Source organism: Malaclemys terrapin, chromosome 1 (genome assembly GCF_027887155.1).
Source record: "Malaclemys terrapin pileata isolate rMalTer1 chromosome 1, rMalTer1.hap1, whole genome shotgun sequence".
In the NCBI taxonomy this organism is placed as follows: domain Eukaryota; kingdom Metazoa; phylum Chordata; order Testudines; family Emydidae; genus Malaclemys; species Malaclemys terrapin.
Window position 1 is genome coordinate 296,231,541 of NC_071505.1, and position 17,984 is coordinate 296,249,524.

At 42.0% G+C, this 17,984-nt stretch overlaps 2 long non-coding RNA genes across 10 annotated transcripts in view; one reads left to right on the forward strand and one right to left on the reverse strand.

Moving 5' to 3' along the window:
- Positions 1 to 17,984, reverse strand: part of LOC128829605 (uncharacterized) — an 84,159-nt gene that overhangs the window by 24,930 nt on the left and 41,245 nt on the right. The window contains exons 3-4 of one of the 4 annotated variants that reach the window (XR_008443356.1): positions 15,052 to 15,084; positions 2,050 to 2,123 (exon numbers count right to left, since the gene is read on the reverse strand). The exons of 1 other annotated variant lie outside the window; for it this stretch is intronic. This is a non-coding gene — a long non-coding RNA (uncharacterized LOC128829605). The remainder of the gene's footprint in view (positions 1 to 2,049; positions 2,124 to 15,051; positions 15,085 to 17,984) is intronic. 2 more of the 4 variants (XR_008443357.1, XR_008443358.1) reach the window with 2 other exon arrangements.
- Positions 1,073 to 17,984, forward strand: part of LOC128829620 (uncharacterized) — a 53,295-nt gene continuing 36,383 nt past the window's right edge. For 5 of the 6 annotated variants that reach the window (XR_008443361.1, XR_008443362.1, XR_008443359.1 and 2 more), the window contains exons 1-4: positions 1,073 to 1,502; positions 6,321 to 6,410; positions 9,512 to 9,634; positions 12,299 to 12,497. This is a non-coding gene — a long non-coding RNA (uncharacterized LOC128829620). The remainder of the gene's footprint in view (positions 1,503 to 6,320; positions 6,411 to 9,511; positions 9,635 to 12,298; positions 12,498 to 17,984) is intronic. The other variant, XR_008443360.1, reaches the window with a different exon arrangement.

Genomic DNA, 17,984 nt, shown 5'->3' on the forward strand with positions numbered 1-17,984 from the left:
TGAATGGCCACTTCTAATCACAGTATTAGGCTACGCTGCCTATGGGAACGATATTTACTCATTTTGCGGGGATGGAGGAAGAGAAGGCGAAAAGCACCTACAAATAACTGGTACAATTCAAACGGCCCCAAATTACGTTTTCTCTTTGAGCTCGGGAAGGAAACTCGCGTGTTAATGTTCAAAACAATTAGTCCTGGGTAATATACGACTAAAAGCGCGTTGGTCCTTCGTTATGAGCCAAAGGGACGGAGATGATAAATGCGATAGCGTGCGGCAGCACAACCGTCACCCAGGGCTCTGCTAAAGGCGGCTTCGAGATCGTGACACGGGAAATTACGATCTTAAAAAGTGCGAGGCTGAGAGAGCTCCGAGACAGAGGAGTCAACCTGCCTCCATCGAAAGGAGACGGGGGGGGGGGGGGAGGCGAAGGGGGGCGAGGGAAAAGAGGGGCTATTCGGGGGGCCCTAATCCGGGTTACAAACCCTGGGGGGCGGGAGGCTGGGAGAGGGGAGCCCTGCTGGCTGCTGCAGAACAGTGGAACCAGCAATCGCTGTATCCCGAGCACTCTCCGGGCTGCCCCGCGATGCCCACGGCCACGGGGAACACAGCCTGTCACGTCACGTCACGGCAGAGGGGCGCCCACAGGGGGCTGGGAAGGCGCCCTCCGCTCGGGGTGCTCCGGGTCCCCAGCCTGCCTCTAACTTCCCTGCCCAGCTCTGCTTGGGGCTGAGCCGCTCCCAAAGGCGGGGGAGGGGGGCACGAGCGCTATCGCAGACAGGGTCTCTGCCCGGGAGATGCTCCCTTCAGCCGCCCTGGGGCGGGGGTTACCTGAGAGAGGCGGGCGCTCCGGGCCCCGATCCTCCCAGGCTGGAGACTGACAGTGACAGATACGCTGAGGTGCCGCCGCTACCGCCGCCCTGCTCACCCCACTGCTGCCTCCGGGGCCGGGATCCCCACCGCTCGCTCCCCGACAGGGTTTCGGGTGGATTTTTCCCGGAGGCGGGACACGGGTCGACACCGTTAACCGGACAACACCCTCCCCGCGCGGCCGCTCCCTCCGGCTCTTACCGCCTGTGCAGGCGCCTCCTCGGGCCGCGGGTATTTTTGGCGGCGGTCTGCGCCCAGCCCAGCGGCCCCGCCAGCTCCGGCTCCCCCGCGGCAGCGATGCGATCGGGCATCACTCGAAAATGGCGCCGAAAGCGCAGGGCTCTTCATTCAAATTCGTTAGAGCCAGCCCCGCTGCCCCGGGGCATGCCGGGAACGGGGGGGGGGAGTGAGGGGGGAGCCGCTCGCGCTGAGGCAGCGCTACGGACCCGGCGCTGCTGTCAATAGCACCCCTCCCCCTCCCCACTGGCGCGCGCTCCACCCCCTCCCGGCTAGCGCGCGCTCCCGCACTAGCAACCCAACCGCCACTCATGAGGGGGAGGGGGGAATGTCACCCAGAGCCCCAGACCCTGGGGAGAGAGACAGTCATTCACCATCAGCCCCATGGACTTGTCAAGGTAAAGGGGAGGCGAGAGGGGGGGCAGGGGAGGGAGACTCAGAGAGAGGAGGGGGGGGGAGAGCAACATCGAGAAAGTTAAGCGCACCCGATAATAAACCAGTCCATCCCCAAGCCCATTGCCAGTGCAGCGCTCGCGTTACAGCCCGACCCCCCCCCCCCACCGAGCCAGGCCACGCAGAAGTTTGAGGCGCTCAGAGTAACTCGCCCCCATGGCACAGCTGTAGCCTGTGGGGCCCGATTCTGCCTTGGCCGCAGCAGCTCCCACAAGTCGGTTTACTTCAGCGCTGTATTTGGCCCAATTCTGCCCTCAGACACAGCTAGGCAGCTCTGCCTGAAGTGGACTGCAGCTGTGTGGGCCGGTCTGAGGGCACCGTTGGGCCCAGAGTATATAACTAGCCACTGGACAGACTGCCTACCTTCAATGTAGGCAAATTAAGATTTCCTTGGAAAGTGTTAGCTTTGGCATTTAACAAGGCTTAGCAATGTATATAGACTCTTTCGTCATCGAGCCACTTAATAAACATTGACTAAACATGGTATCCCACCTGCTAGTTTGGTGTATCACTGTCCCCATTTTACAGATGGGGAAACTGAGATGGAGGTTGTGACTTGCTCAGGGCTGTGGAGGAAGGATAAGAAGTCAGGCCTGCTTGACTTTTAGTCTCCTGTTCAGACTACTAGACTACACTTGACTTTTAACTGTTTAAGGACTCTCTCCTGTGAGGGACCCCTGTGCTTGCAAAGAACCCATCCACTGCACTAGTGCAGAGTAGCTTGCAGGGTCAGGGGCCGGGCCTCAAATTATAACTTTAATGGAAAAGTATTGTAAGATATTTTATGTAACTTCTTTTCTTTCCTTAAGAAAAAAGATTAAATAAGCAAGGGCCTGATCCTGCAAACACTTGTTTACATACCTAACTTTGGGACAGCTTTTCAAAGGCACAATGGGAGTTAGGTGCCATACTCCCATTGACTTTTATAATCTTTGAAAATTTTTCCCTTCATGTATGTGAGTGAGTCCATTAAGCTCAGCAAAACTATTCACAGGTATAAAGGTTTGTAAGCTGAGGGCCTAATATTTCTACTGATTTCACTGCACACTTCTAGAGCTGTGTGGTCAAAACTGTGCAGTTCTGGAACTTCACAGTGAAATGGCAGTGCAAAAATAACACAAATAATCACATAACTAACATTTCCATTATGTAGAGAGACCTGAAGAAGAGCTCTCTGTAAGCTCGAAAGCTTGTCTCTTTCACCAACAGAAGTTGGCCCAATAAAAGATATTACTACCTCACCTATGTTGTCTCTCTGATATCCTGGGACCAACATGACTACAACAACATTGCATACATTGATATTCTGTGTTTAATTTATTACCTTGTCCTTCAAACTTAGTGGAAATGTTATATAGTACATTGCAAAAGTGATTTTTAAATGTTTATATCCTTTCCCTCTAATTATCTTTGAAACAAGTTCACAATAAGCACTAGCCCTCTGAAAAACTTCAACTTGTAAAGTTTAGCTATTTTAAATTGTGTTCAAAAATAAATAATTAATCACTTTATAGCAGTAAAGATACATATATATTTTCACCCTTAATTTACTAAAAGATTAGTGAAAATCAAACTTTCAAAAAAAATGACCTTTGAACTGATACTTTATCAAAAATTTCAGTTTCAATGAGAGCAGTGAAAGAAAAACTATAGTACTGTCTATACCATTTGTATGTGTTTAGTTTATACACAATGATTCATAGTCAAAACATCCTAGACATCATTTTTCTATTAATAACCATTTTTTAACTATAATGCAAAAACAGTATATAAGGAAAAGGTGTACCATGGAGATCTGACAGCCTACACAACAGGTTGTAATTGCTCTGGTCTGTAGTGTGAATTATGGTGTTGTCAATCATAACTTTATAGTTAAGGTTTCACCAAGATTGTAGCTAAAGTGAGATTTTGTATCCCCTAATGTCTAATCATTGCCCTCAGATTTAGACTCCTTACTTAACATGCTTAGGCCCCTATTCTGTAAAGATTTTAGGCACATAGCTAACTTTATGCACTGTGAGTAGTCCCATTGACTTTAATAATCATATACTTTCTATATAAGGTTTTGCAAGATCAGGGCCATAGACTAACATCCTACTTGAATTTTTTAGATTATTTCATATAAAGGCAGAAACTTCCATTTGAAACTTTAAAAAAATAAACACTTCCTGAAATTTTGCTCTCTTTGGCTTTTTTTGGCTCTCTCTAACAAGCATTTAGATCTCCAAGACACTTAGAAATACAGTCATTCACTAGTATCTCACTAGATCTCAAATCTAAGATAACTAGTGAAACTTACATTTAAAAAAAGTTATTCTCATTATTACTTATAAATGAACAGATCTGCACAAATAGAAACCAGTGGAAGATGTCTTGATTTCTTAATTACTTCCATTGATCTCAATGGGGTATCGAGTCAAATATTGTACAATTACAATTATTTAAATATCAAAATTGTTAACTACTTAACTGCTGATCACAGCGTATAAGAAAGGAAAGGGATGATCATATTATGAAGATGTATGCAATTTACAGTGAGTGATGTCAATTCTGGTGTCACAATTGGGAGTCATTTGGGAGAGTATCACCACCCTCCTCGCCTCAATTTGACCAGTGAAGCTAAAGGTTAAAGGGAAGAACAGAGCCTAGGGGGGTCTCTGAGCTGCCAAGGGACAGCCAATACCCAAATCCTTACCTTGAGCAGGCCAGGTCCCCCAATATCAGCAGGGGCTTGGTCTGCTATCGGTGATGAATGTCAGGCCAAGCAGCTTCCTCTCTGACTATAATGCCTACCTTTGCTGGATGCTGTCTGCAGACTCAGATGCACATTATTGCATCAATTACCCTTGGTTCACGTTTTTAAGATTTTTTTCACAACCATGAAGGTTAGACACTTTTGTCTGTAATGAACGTTGAGATTCTGTCATTATCACGTAATACTTGGAGCCAGGGCCTTAGACACTTGTCTATAGTTCCTGCATCTTAATAATCCAGTGGGTGTATCCAAATCCCACTAAGGGGTGCCAAGCCTGAGGAGCTCAACAGAACACGTATGATCAGATTTGAACGCCTGCACAATGTATTGTGAGTGGCATCTCATTTTGGTATCCCAAATGGGCAGAACTTAGGTTGTGGGTGGAGCTTGGGGGATTCCCCGCTGCCCAATTTGAGCCCTGCCTTGCCCAGCTTGTCTCTCTATCTCATCTACTCTTGATGTCAATCTATGCCAAAAAATTAAAAATTCTGCAAAATTATGCAAGTTTTATTTGTCAATAAATAAATGCAGAGGCTTCAGCATGACAGTGGGGAGCACAGGCCATTGGCCGCACGAAAGTGGGAGATCACTCTGCAGCCCCCACATACCTGGGACATGGACTCAGTGGTGAGGCTGCACCTGACCCTGACACAGCACAAGGCCTGGTCCTGCCCTAGAAACACCCTGGGCTGCCCCACTGCACCAGGCATACCAGGTGTGGGGAAGGCATGCTCAACCAGGCAGGATCCAAGTGTGGAGGAATCCAAATGTGGGGAGAGAGGATTCTGTGTGGGACAGTCTGGGTGCAGGCAGCTCAGTGGGGGGGTCTATGTGTGTGGGTGGGTCTGGATGCACAGAGGCTCATTGGTGGGCGGGTTCCAGGTGCAGAGGCAATGGGACTCTGCAGGGGCTTCCAGGTGATGGTGGTTGGGGCTCAGCAGAGGGGTCTGGGTGCTGGGGGAGTGGGCTTGGTGGGGTGGGGGTCTGGGTGCAGCTAGTTGGGGGTCTGAATGTGGGGGCTCATGGTGGGGCAAGGGGTGGGGCATCAGGGTGGGGGTTTGAGTGCAGGGAGCTCAGTGGGGAGGTGGTCTGGTGCAGGGATGGGGGTCCGGAGGCAGGGGATATGGGTGCAGGGGGGCTCCAGTTGCAGGGGTTGAGGTTCAGTGGGGTGGGGTTTGGGTATGGAGGGCTAGGGGGGTTCTGGATTTACTGCGTGAGGCTTGGCAGGGGTCCTCTTACCACCCAGCCTCTACTTCCTACCATAGTTATCCAGTCTTCAGCTTACCTTGGCAAATTTAGGACCCATAACTCAGCACAGTTGCAGCTTCACTTGTGATAGCAGTGATAGAGGCTGTAGTGTAGATAAGACTTTGTTATACCACATCTACCCTTGTTTACTGGTAGTGTTGCAATGTTGGTGAATTAAAGGTCCTAAATTCACCAGTGTAGACATAATCAATGGAACTTCTCATGATAATATGCAATACACCAAGTAAAAAGTGTTTGCAGGACTGAGAAGTACATCTGTTTTGTAGACCTTCTTACAAATATTTTGTTTAAAAAATTGTAGCACATTTATACCTTGCCTCGCCTCTGAACTCTGAATAGCCAACCCTCAATTTCATTTTTAAGTCTTCCTTCTGTCATGATTCTCTTAAGATAAGTACGAGCCATATGGGCAAGAAAGGCTGGGATAGTAGATAATGTTTTCAGCCCTCAGCTCATAGAGAGCCGAGTATTTCATTCTAAACCCCTGACATTGATCCTGAAGTAGCTACTGGGCCCCCAAAGAGTAATGAAGCACATCCTCCTTTGTTGGGGCTAAGTAAAAAAGTGAGATGTTACTGAGCTTTGATTCCACAGTAGCATATCGATAAATCTGTCCAAATGTTGCTAGTTTTTAAATATCAATACACTTGCTGTTTTAATGTTTTTGTTATTAATTTAGCACTCCTGAAAGGTGCCAGTTTGGCATTTGTTGAAACTGAAGCCCTATATTTATCCATAGATTACTTTCAGGGGGCAGTGGTACAGCAGACTTCTCCACAGTGCCCTGCCAATGAGCTTCAACCCTGAACTGAAGAGAAAACATTTAACGGTGAGAAAGTAGTTTACTCTCCATGACTATTCAGTTCTTTCACTGGATGTTTTATTTTAGCAGTGATAGAACTTAGATGTATAGCAGTGGTCCAGCCCCTGTGCCGACCCTTTCCCCCAAGGCCCCACTCCTGTGTCGCCTCTTCCCCTCAAAACCCTGCCCCCCGCTCGCTCCTCTCCGCCCCATCGCTAACCCTCATGGCTGGTAAATAGTGGGAGGGCATAGCCCTCCCTCTTTTAGAAGTGATGGGGCCATGGCCTCCTGGCCCTCCCCTGTTCTGGCATGCCTGCAGTGGTCTCCAAACTGTGGGGCATGCCCCAGGCCAGCCCCCACAGGGGGCAGGGAGGGAGTGCAACCCAGTTCCGCTCTGCCCCCTGCCCAGCTCTGGCCCAGCCACAGCTCCGCTCCACCCCCAGCCCAGTCCTGGCTCCAGCCTAGTTCTGTCCTCATTCCTTCTCCATCCCCATGCCAGCTCTGCCTCTAGCCCCAGCTCCTCCCCCATCCCCAGTTCTGCCCCCAGCTCTGCCTTCAGCCCAAGCTCCTCTGTTGAGCCAACTGTGCAGTAATGGAGGGGGAGCACAGACTCATCCCATTACTGGTAAGGGGGGACATGACAGGAAAAGTTTGGGCACCACAGATGTACAGAATGGTAATCACCAGGACCATTCTTCTTTCCTTTTTTGAAAATAGATATCGTAATTGTTTTTCTCAGTCTTTTATTACCTCCTCAGTTGTCCATGGCTTTGCAAAAATAATTGTCAGTGACACAATAACTTCTTTAGATATAATACCAACTTTAGGCCCTAATCCTGTAGACATTTATGCATGTGCTTAACTTTCCCCATGAGTAGTCTCATCAATAGAATGACTCACATGAATAAAGTTGAACATAAGTGCAAGTGTTCGAAGCACTGGAGCCTTGAATTCTGTATGGGTGAATTCCTGCATCTGAATGGAATGCCACTGAAATTAATGCAGGATTGGGCACCTCTAATGTAAACTCTGTCTAGCATTTACTTATTCGCTTTTTGCTACCTAATCTGTTTCCTCCAAGCCTGGCTTAATTTAGGTTGTTCAATTGCGTCTCCAATTTCTCATTTCTGGTGTGCAGCCTGTAGGCCCTCACAGCATGCATCAACTTTTATTAAGTCTCACAATATCTCTGTAAAGTGCAAAGTATTATTTTATTATACCTATTTTACTGATGGGTAAAACAAAGCATAGAAAGATTAAGTGAATTGCCCAAGATCATCAGAAAAGGGCAGAGTAGGAATAGAATTTGAGAGTTAATCCTTCACTCTCCCCATTAATCTTCTTTGTAAAATATTGAGATTTAAATGTAGGGTTTTTGTATTTTTGCATTTATTTTAAGAATATTATTTATTTACGATTTTTATTTATTTTGCAAATTAATATAAAGCCTATTTTTTCAGTTTTCTGGATATGTTTCAGAATATTTCATCCATTTGTTTGCATTGCTCCAGAACAACATGCCTCCAGCAGTAAACTTGGTACTACTCCACAGTTTTAAATTGATTAGGAAAGGTGTGAAAATGATGACCAGAGGCTGAAAAATAAGGAGCAGTGTGATAAATTTCAGGATTTTTTGGAGTATAATTCAATGATTACATAAAAATGTTCTTTTTCCTTGTCTTGTTGGTAGAGAATTGTTTTAAACAGTGGTATGCAAAATGTGGTCCATAGGCTCCAGGTGATGGGCAGAGATAACAAGGAACCCGTGGCATGCTGACAGTGTTCCAGATGATTTTTGGTATACTTATGAGATGGTGTCTCTGTGTCTTCTCTTTCTCTATGGTAGCAGTATCATAGAGTGAGGAGTAATGGAGAGCACCGCCTTCTTGGCTGCTTTCATGATTTCCACAGCTCCTTCTATCTCTGTGGTCCTGTTACCATAGAGATAGTAATATTGGAAAGATTAACCCTCTCCCAGCTAATTACACAATCTGTTTTGGAAGTGCAAGTGCAAGTAGGCATAGAGGACTGTGAGTCCCCTTAACAGTTAAGGCTGCAACCCTGTGTCAATAATTACTTTAGTATTAATGGTATCACTCACTGAATTAATTATCTTTCGCCAGAGGTAATTGCTGTGTTACAGTATATTCATTGTATTAAAAAGAAGTTTTTATTTTTATATTTAACCAACGAGAGACCAGGCAGTAATCCAACCTTTATGCTCAGAGCATAAAGAAATAACCAGGAACTCATTTATTTTTTAATGTGGATTTCACAGTTTGTTTCTTTTTGATTTCTCAGTAACTTTTTCTCTGGTTTTCATGAAACCAGATTCAGCAAAACTCTTAAATATGTGCATAATTTTAAGCACATAAGTAATCACATCCTGCTTCAGCAAAGCACTTAAGCCTGTGGTCAAGTCACACTGGCTTCAGTGGGACTTAAGCATAGGGGTGGAATTATTTATGATCTTAAAATTAAGCACATGCTTAAGGGTGGGATTTTCAAAAGCTCTCAGAATTGACCTCTCTCTTTCACTTCAATGGGTGCAGAGTTAGGTCAGTACTGGGTGCTTTTGAAAATTCTGCCTCAAATGCTTTGCTGAATTAGGGCCTTTGTTTCTTTTTTTGTTCCATCCCTTTTTCTCTCTTTAACTCACTTTCACTTCTTTGACACTTCTCACACACCCTGTTTCCTACTAACCTTTCCTCTTTCACTCAGCTTCCTATTAACCTTTCCTCACTGACCATCCCCTGCCTTTCTTCCCTTTATGGGAGTTTTGTGGCTGCCACTACACTTTTTTCAGTTGGTGCCTTTTTCACTGGTTGCCTAAATCTAACTGCCATAGAACCTTTTGATTTCAACTCTGCCTCTTCTGCTAAAGAAACACAAGCCAAAAATGTTCAGCTACAGCAGAATAGTGAGGAAAAGAATATCAGTGCATGTGTAATCTGTAAGAGGGCGAAGCAGGACATAAAAGATATAAAAAGTTATTTCACATAACAGAATTAAATGCTAGTTCTATGCAGTGACAGGAATTTCTGGTGGTTGTTTAATATCCATTGTCTTCTTAAAAAGTTAGTGCACATTGAAAATTGAATGAATGTGTATCACTGAACCTTTTTTAGGTCTGGGGAGAGGCTAAGTGGGAGTGGAAGAGAAGCAGGAAGTTACAGAGAAAGGGGTGAAGTGCAGTGCATTCTATAGGCCTGTTGCCTGTTAACTGCAGTCTTGGTGAATATCAAAAAAAGGTAATCTGAACTGCACGTCTGTTATTTTGCACCTTCATGAAGGGACATATAATGAGGGCCCTGTATACTCTGCGGCACAGAAGGACCAAATTCTGTGGAAACAGTCCCGAAGGCTCTGTATTAATGTATTCTATCAGTATGTAATACCTTTCATTCTAATCCCCCTGTCATACCACAAACACACATGGGTGGCTCATCATTGAAAACATGAATTGATGTAAAATTGATCGATTATTTTTTTTTACAATTATTTTTGAGGATGGATTTTTTTGCTAGGGTTTTCAGATGGCCCAGCTCCAATCCTAGGCATTGACTCCCATGGTATTTTCTTAGCAGCCTGGTTTAGAACTACCTTCTTTCCATCGCTGTCAGAGAAGGAGGGTTTGTGGCCGGCTTCAGTGTCTCATTTACCTGGCTCCCTAGGCCTTGGCTGCTGTGCTGTTCTCTACTCTGTCAAGCTCACCAAGCTATACTTTTGGCTTTCTCCACTCACTGAACTGCAAACTGGACTTCAGCTCTTAGACACACTCTGCTGCCTATCTCCAGGGAACAGTGTAGGAAGCATGCACTATAATCCACTTAATCTCCTCTTTTAGGAAAGATGGAGAGCAAAAGGTAACTGCAGGCAGCAGGGCAACGAGACAGACCACAACATTTTGGGTGGCTGTCTGCAGCAATAGACCAAATTCCATGCCATCTTGGAAAAATGCCAAATTCTGTGGCTGCAGAATCATAGAATCCAAGGGGCCCTGACTGCAAGGAATAGGGCACATCACACCTCTCAGAGCTATTGTTTCAGGTTCTTTGCAGATTCAGGCAGGAAACATTGCATCAGTTTACATTCATTTGATGTTTTGGAAGCTGTCTCTATAACCATAACAATTAGAAATATGGCCAAGATTTCACCCATAGTTTTTTTAAATGAAAGTTTAGATTCTGCAGCACAATTCTGCAGAAAGGGATGAATTCCTCAGCCATGGAATCACAGAATACTCAGGGCTCTGCATATAACATGTTACTGAATTAAAAAATACTCCTCACTATCACAGTGATTGGTCTCAAATTTGGCACATGCTCCCTGAAATGCAGATTTTAATTTTATTTATTTGCCTCCCTGCACCAACTGAAAAACCTATCCACCTGTCAAAACTAGAGGTTCAAGTCTTCAATCCCACATAGGAGCCAAACTGCCTTAAACCCAGGACACTGGATTTGTTGGGATTGTGAAAGTGGGCACACATTTTATCTGCTTCATTGCTCATTCACAGGAGAGATGGCAGGGAATAGAAAACGTTGATAACTTTGGACTCTGATCTCTGTAGAACACAGGATTCTTGTCAGTTTAATTTTTTTGTCTGCTCACAAGAATAGAGCCATCAGAGGAACAGATAGATAGTATGGTATCTGTGATTCCAACAGAATTGTGTTTATATGATGAATGTATTTATATTTGCTTCTAGTTTATGAGCTGGTTTCTTAAGTCTTGTAGCTTTTTTTTTTTTGTTGAGAACTAGTTCTCTAGTTATTAGTTACTTCTGTATCTGTGTGCATGTTTAAAAAGAGGAGACACCTTTCCCTCTGCAAGTTTCTAGGAGTGTGTCAAATTTGAAGGCTAGATTCATGATGGCTATTGACAGTGTCCCTTGTCCATTACAAACCTGTTTTTAAAGAGTTTGTAGTTTATATATATATGAACATGATCACTGTTGACGTTTCCCTGAATGGACTCAACCTAGAAGTGTTCTTTAAAAAAAAACCTGAATGTAAGTTCTGTGTGAACAGGGAATGAGATATGTTTATTTGTTTAAAATGACTTTTTGCACTTCTTGTATCTTAAACGTCTTTGATTTAAAAGCTTAATTTTAGCAAATAATCAACAATACTTTGTTTTCATAAGAATTTTTGTTTAAAAAGGCCAACAAATTTAACTTTAAAAAGTGGCTAGTGCTAAACTGATTTTCATGACAATTTTTTTATTACATATTTTCTAAGGCCGTGATCTTAGAAGCTGCTTGACACAGTCAGACCCCTGCGCCAGCATGCAGCCCATTGACTTCTTTGGGGCTCCGGGCTGGCTCAGGGATCTGCCTGCATAGTTCAGCTTCCAGGCTCAGAACCTAAATAGGTATTTCCACAATAAACCAAAGAAACTAGAGTCGTCAATGATTAAAAAATGTGTTAAAATATGTCTAAACATATATTTGTACCATATAACAGTAAAAGCTCCCTGGATGTTAATGACTATTACAGGTCTGTCGCATCTTATGCGCATTCAACATGCTCAATTTCAATTTTACGCGGTCGGCAAAAAAAAAAAAAAAAAAGAGAAAAATAACTATTTCAATACTATACCTGTAGTGCGGGCGATTCCGCCCGCCATTGAACTCAATGGAATTTTGACTATACGCAGTTTTCGCTTTACGTGCTAACTGCAGAACGGAACCCTCGCGTAAGACGAGACAGTCCTGTATATCAGTTAATGTACATGTCCATAAGATTTTTTTCAAACCAGTGTTTTAAAAAAAAGAATTAAATAAAAAACAAATACTAAAACTGACATGCAAATGAAAAAAAATCATAAATACTACACTTAAACAGGCTGTGAGAAGACACAAGAGCACATTAATAATTAATTTTTTTTAATCTCCCTACCTATTTTTGCAGGTGTGTGAAGGAGCTTTCATTATTGTCATTTCCACATAAGCCCAGATCCTGCAGTTGACTGTGTGTGTGGGTGGGACTCTATTAAAGTCAATGAGGCTCCACACTGGGGATGGGTTCTACCTGTGAGAAGTCAGTTGCATGATCAGGGCCCTAGTGCGACGCCTCAGGGTGCATTCCGGAGCCTGCTTACCAAGATAATGTAAGTCCTGTTTTTTCCCCCAAGATTTGTTTTCTTTTATGTGCCAAAGGGTATGAAATAAGAGTACTAAAATGTTAAAATATTTTATTTAGAGTAGTTTTAACATTGTGCTAAAAAAAGTTGTGACTTTGTGGTTAATTTAATTTATACACACCTTTCTAATTATGTTTCTTGGCAGTACTTTAGGCAAATTATATATTACTTTTGTCAAAACATGTCCTTCTTAATGGCACTAAGATTTTGTGGATATTGAGTCACAAGATCAGAAATTTTTACTCTAAGTACACTGAAATTGTTGAATTTTCCAGTAGTTATTGATATGTCAATATTAAAAAAGGACTATGGGTAAAAATGTGAATTGGGAAATCTGAGTTATGTATCCAAGAAATCCTCATTTAGCTTAGTGTTAGAAAACATATACAGCACATCTACCAGGGGTCTCATTATTCTCTGGATAATTTATCATCAAAATGTGGGATACAGTAGTATTGCTTCTAGATATGGAAATGTGAATTTGTTTCTCTTTTCACAAATATTACATCTATTTCTCCTTCTAGACACACACTCTCTATCTCTCTTAATCTTTCTGAAATTTAGAGAAAATTCTGTAAAAACTGATTACACTAGTATTTGTGTAGCTACGGTATCAACATTTACTAATGTAATTATTTTCTCTTGGTTTGCATACATGAATGTTAATAAATGTGCATTTGCAGTATGTATCTTTGTGAAAGTTGGTTTAAGTAAACTAAACTAATCTGGAATTCTGATTGACTTCCATCAGATATGCTGATTAAACTGTAAACTCCTTGGAGCAGGAATTGTATCTTTTATCGTGTCCATCACACTCTTAGTGCTTAAATAATAATAATACTTACAATGTCATATGCCACTGTGTTCACATAGAGTGATTACAAATACCTTTACCTGGATTGCGGAGGAAGTGCTCTCCCTGCAACTGTGGGTACAATCACTACCAAGACTCCTGCTTTTATGTTTAAATGAGCAGAAACTCACTGTGGGCGTTCTCCCTGTGCAACTGTGGTGATATTGTAACATTGCACATCTATGCTAATATTCTTTATTTCCCTTCTGCTATCAGACAGCCAGCAGAATGTTTTGAAAGAGGTCTCATTCAATCAGCAAAGAGATAGAAAGTGACAGAGTATGGGAATCAGAAGTGTAATGGAGTATACTGGCCCTTTAAGCTTAGAGGAAGGCCAGAAAACCCTATTCCAGAAACACTGGAATAAACAAAGTCTCAGGAAATGGCAGAAGCTGGAAGAGAGGAAGTGGTTCTGGGGAATTAGTAGTTGGATGGGGATGAGAAACCCAGGACACTGTCCCTTTAAGGGCCCAGGAACAGGAGCTCTGTTGTGTAGGATGGGGCAAGGTCCCCTCTTTCCCAGCCAATCACGAGGAGCTCTCTGAAGGAGAGCAGTATATGTGCTGTCTTCTCCGTAGAAACTGGGGAAATGCTGACAGGAGAAGAAAACCAAATCCAGAAGGCTGAGCATCCACTAGAGTGGGCCAGGAGTGGCAGCTTTGTGAAAAGCAGACTGGGGAAGGAGAAGAGCTCCGTGTGTCGTAGAAGAGCCTGAGCTAAGTGTGAACTTTTGGGTTGTGGTAATGGATTTTATTTTGAGGACCTTGAGGACTGTTTTGAACTGTCTCTATTATTTAACCAACCCCAGATAGGAAGCGGGTGTTAGCTGTGAGAAAGACTGTGTGGAAGTCTTAAGGGGCCATGAAGAGGGAAACCAGAAGCAGGCCATGGCAGAGCCTCTGCTGGCCACAAGGGGGCGATCAGGAGTTGACTGCCCTTGTACAAGAAGGTTCTGTATTATTTGTGAATGATGGCAAAGAGGGGGGGGAAGGTCTAAAGAAAGTGTATGTGAAAGCAGGACAAATTCTCCCCCTGCAAAGAACAGAGAAGCAGGGAATAGGTATGTGACAGGAGCAGTATTGGGGAAGTGAAAGTGAGTTGAAGAAAGGGAGCCAGAGAAAAAGGAAGAAATCAAGAGAACCAGAAGAAAGTACACCTCTACTCCGATATAACGCTGTCCTTGGGAGCCAAAAAATCTTACCGCGTTATAGGTGAAACCGCGTTATATCGAACTTACTTTGATCCGCTGGAGTGCGCAGCCCCGCCCCCCTCCCCCCCGGAGCACTGCTTTACTGCGTTATATCCGAATTCGTGTTATATCGGGTCGTGTTATAGATATAGATATATATTGGGGTAGAGGTGTAAAAGTAGAAATACTGGTAAAAGAAAGAAAAACAGATGGTACAATCTACCAGAAAGGATAAATTATCTCCTAGTTACTAGTAGTGGGCACTACCTTACAGTGCCACCATAGTCACATGTTGCAGTTGGGCACTGATGTGCTGTACCATTGGGTGCTCCTTAAGGTGGCAGACACAGTTGTTACTAGCAGGATTTACAAAGTTACACACTCCACACCACTTTGGGCAGTTCTGTGTTAGATACACAAAGGATAGTCATATACAGAGTTTGGAAAATCAACTTACCCTGGGCAAATGGCAGGCTTACCTGAGCAAGTGAGGGCATCTACACCACTAATGTCTGCAGAATCAAAATTTTCATTTAAAAATAAATTAAGTTTATAGCTCTTATTGTTACAAAGATAACCTTTCCAACATGAACCAAATGTGAACTGTAGTGTCACTTTCCTGAGTCTGCAGACAGTTTTAGTGCCTTTGCTTCTGCTTGTAGATTTGTCAAACAGCAGTAGTATTAGTGAAAGTCTAATCAGTTTCACATTCCTATTCAGAAACCTGTAGGCAATGGTGAAATTGCCAGAAATGTCCGTTTGCTGCTGCTGTCTTGGAACATTGTGAGCAGCAGCAGAAGCAGACACTGAAGATATTTACAGGGGAAGAGGACCTGAAAATGGAAGCTGGGAATGGGGATCTCTTCCCTCAACCTTTCACAGCTACCAGATGACTTGGGGAGGGATAGAGTAGTGGAGACCTAAATACCCTGCTAGCAGCCAGAATGTTCTAGCGGGTGAGAGAAGAGATAGAATGTTTTTTATCCTTTTCAGCAGTTATGTGAGGGCGGACCTTCAAATTTATAAGATGTCTACTAACTAGCTACTAGTATAAAAGATAAAGATTCTCCAAACATAGTCCAGGAACAGCATTCTAGTAGAAATCTCAGTACCCTTGTTTTTCCTAGCAGCTGATGGCAGAGGAGCTTGCCAGGACATTGCCCCTAAACTTCAGGGGTGGAGTCCCAACACTCTTATCTTTCATATCTACCTCTTGACTAGTAGGTTTAGTTTTCTGATTGTCAGGTGTCTGGTAAGTTTTTCTAGCCCTGACCACCAAGGAGTCAAGAGATAAAACATCTCAGCTCCACTTGCTGAAAACATTTATCAGGCTTGTGAATGTATATTAGAGTTCATGTTGCCACACAATAGATTTTAAATAAATGATATATTTAAAAAAAATTAATGTTGTCATTATTAACATACACGAATTATCTATACAAGTACTAACAGATCTTAACAATAACCTGCACCTGTTCCCTTTAAAAGACCAATTTGTGTTTGGTCAACCTCTTATCATTATCTGTATATTTATTTTGTTCAGATTCCACAAATAGTATATGCATTAAAAACTATTTGATGCTGATGTAAGGCGGTCTGTAATTTTTTCTGTGGGAAGGATTTCCCATACTTTATTTCTACATGCCATTAATGTTGGGAAATCTTCCTTTACCAAAACAAGGTATCACACATCTATGTGTTAGTAGTAATTTGAGTAATTCGTGTTATCAGATGTATTAAGGAATGATTACTATATTATGGATATTGTTATAAGTGATATTAATTGTTGTTTATCTTTACAAAAATCTGTTTTCTTGGAATCTTAGATTAGAGTCTAGCACATTATATGGAGTTTAAACAAATTCCTGAAAACAAAGTTTGATAAAATGTAAACAATGGCAATTTTAAAGAAGGTTAAAAAAATTTGGGAAGTTAGCACATTCCCTTTCTCTCTAAACATTCTTGTTTTATATTTCTTATTTGTGTATTTTTATGCACATAAGGGGAAAATGAACATTTGTACATGTTTTCATATTGAAAAATATTGTTTTTGTGTTGAAAAATCTGTTATCTGCTCTTTTGCAGTTTTCCAAGCTGTGCACTTCGTATTTTCTTCAGCTTTTTCAATATAACTTTTTTCATTTTCTCTCTTACAGTGATAGGTTTCCTACCTCTATTCTTTAGCAACAGAAAGCCTTGTGGTTTTTTTGTCATTTCCATATTCCTCCTACATGCTAACCTTTCCTATTTAGGATCTAATTCAGCAAAACATTTAAGAATGTGCTTAATTTTAAGCACATGCTTAAGTCCCATTGATGTCAAAGTTGAGCATGTATGTTCAGCATGTTATGTCCTTTCCTGAAATTGAACCTTAATAGGGTTAATCCTTTATTTATTTTTAGTAAATATTTATCATTTTTCCATTCTTCCATCAAAAAAATCTTCTAGTCCAGCATATTTCCTGGAGCTAAAAGGTGTATCCTCATTTTTCTCCTCATATAGCTATATTTATATATGTCAGATGTTGGCAGATAGGCATTTAGCAACTCAAAACTTTTGGGTTATTTTTTTTCAAACATGTTTTTCTTGAAAATAAGATATTATTTTGTTTCTTACGTTAGAGCTGAGCTCTTCTTGCCTAGGATGACATTATTTTTTTCTCATTTCCTCTCTTTACATATTATACAGCATACCTTAAAGTATGTGATAATTTGTTTTCTTTGTGATAAAGTATGTTGTACTTTGTGATCTGGTTAAATAGACGAAGAGTATCTTTTTTAGGCTCCCATCCTTTAGAGAGTCCACACAAGTAGAATAATCATCTTACATGGATCCCTTTGTAGGATTGGGGGCTTGTGTTATATATCAGTTTATCTTTTTTCTTTTTACTTTATGTTTGTAAACTTATATGGTTGACTAAAGTCAGATACCCAATTACATGACTTCTTTATAATTTCAATTAAATGGTTAATTGATATGTGTCCTTTAAGACCTGCCATTACAATAAATAACACTGAAAGAACACAAGTAATAATAAAACACAGCAGTACATTTTCCATTTTCTGCTCACAGTCTGTAAACTTTTGTGGGCAACTGTTTCTGCCCTTCCTTTGCTGGAATAACTTAAAGCTGTAAGTTGTATATTCAGCATTAGTCTCTAAAAATTGAATTGCTTGTCAGATGTCATGTTAACCTTAAATACTCTAGAGGCTCATGCATACTGAACAGCATCGAGTTAGAATGCTTGATCAAAGATACTGTATACTACACTCAGTAAGCCTAAATAGTAGAATACATTCATAATTCAATACATTATATAATTATGTTGGTATTGCGCCAAACATTAGTATTATCTATCAAATGACAGTTACTGTGTCATTTTTTAAAAATATCTTTTAAAGGTGGATTTTGC